Source organism: Vigna angularis, chromosome 1, assembly GCF_016808095.1.
Source record: "Vigna angularis cultivar LongXiaoDou No.4 chromosome 1, ASM1680809v1, whole genome shotgun sequence".
NCBI classification, from domain to species: domain Eukaryota; kingdom Viridiplantae; phylum Streptophyta; class Magnoliopsida; order Fabales; family Fabaceae; genus Vigna; species Vigna angularis.
This window is the reverse complement of record NC_068970.1, coordinates 47,868,617-47,870,110: the sequence shown is the minus strand read 5'-3', so window position 1 is coordinate 47,870,110 and position 1,494 is coordinate 47,868,617.

Genomic DNA, 1,494 nt, shown 5'->3' with positions numbered 1-1,494 from the left:
CTTTGGAGGAAAAACGAAATTGGACATAGTATATTGGGTGATCGGAGACCTCTATGGACCTTGAAACCTTGAGGAAGAGACAAGAAGAAAAGGAGTGAAACACTTTAGAGAGGAACACACATTATTTATTTGTATTACGCATTTTTGAGTTGTAAAATTGTATTGCTTTTGGATTTGTAACTCATAACCTTGTTAGGTATCTTGGGGTAGTCTGTGATACTCAATCCCATATCCTAACAAAGACTTGTAAACCATATTGAAAACGTTTTTAGTTGGTTAAAGTTTGAAGGTTCCAAAGTGCCTTCTAACTTTACCATTAGGCCGCATAGTCTAGTTTAATTGTTGTCTTTAACTGCTTATAATTTATTGTGTGTCTACTTGTGTATCAAACCTAATTCCATTTGAGAAGTTTGGTGCAAGAGAACTTGAGGTAAACTTTGGCTAGGAAAGGCTTGGATTTTAAGTGATCCTTAGTGATTCTCCTCTCTTTCCTGGAAGTGAACTTGAGATTATTTTTCCTCCTTAAATCTTTAAAGGAATTTACTTTTGAAATACAAGTTTGTGTGTGCATTACATATTTTGAATTTTTTTTAAGAATGTCTAAGGAACCTTCTTACCAAATTGATAGTGATTATAGTGAAGAGACCCAACCAAATTTAGAACAAATGGCCAAGGAACTAAAATCACTAAAACTTTGGCAAAAGCAAGAATCCATTTTGAAAGAAAAAGAAAGAGTTGAAAGAGAACAATATCTTGAAACCTTAGAAGAAGAACTTAGAGTTCTAGCCCAAAAACAAGAAAAGGTCCAAGAAGAGATAAAGAAAAGTAGGAGTCACTCAAGGAGAAGTTCAAAAACTCCCACAGAAAACACATACCCTAAACAAGATAGTAGGACCGCTGCCCAATTCTACCAACATCCTCCACCTAGAAGGTATAGAAGGGAGAGTGAACAACCACCAAGAGAGATTAGGCTAGACCTTCCTCATTTCCATGGGAAAGAAGATGTTGAGGCATACCTAGATTGGGAAATGAAAGTAGAACAAATTTTTGAGTGTCATCAAATAATAGAGGAAAGGAAAGTTTCCCTAGCCACCTTAAGCTTTCAAGGGAATGCCATGTATTGGTGGACTGCCCTAGTGAGAGAAAGAAGACTCTCTAATTCCCCTCAAGTCCAATATTGGAATGACTTGAAGAGTGCTCTAAGAAGAAGACACATACCTTCCTACTACCTGATGGAGCCAAATTCCAGAGGAAACCAGTGGCCTGAAGCTCCCTCTCTCTAGATTCTTCATATCTTGGCTTAATTAGACTACCCTCCCTCTTATATTCTTTCTTGTAACTATGAGGGTAATCTTTCTTAGTAGAGCTTTTTCTTTTGAGTTGCTGCTCTACCCTCACACAAAGTTGGACTAACTCATTGAGTTCATTGTAGGGTATAAGTTCAACCCTATCTCTTATGTCATAGTTGAGTCCACTTTGGAACCTAGCAATTGT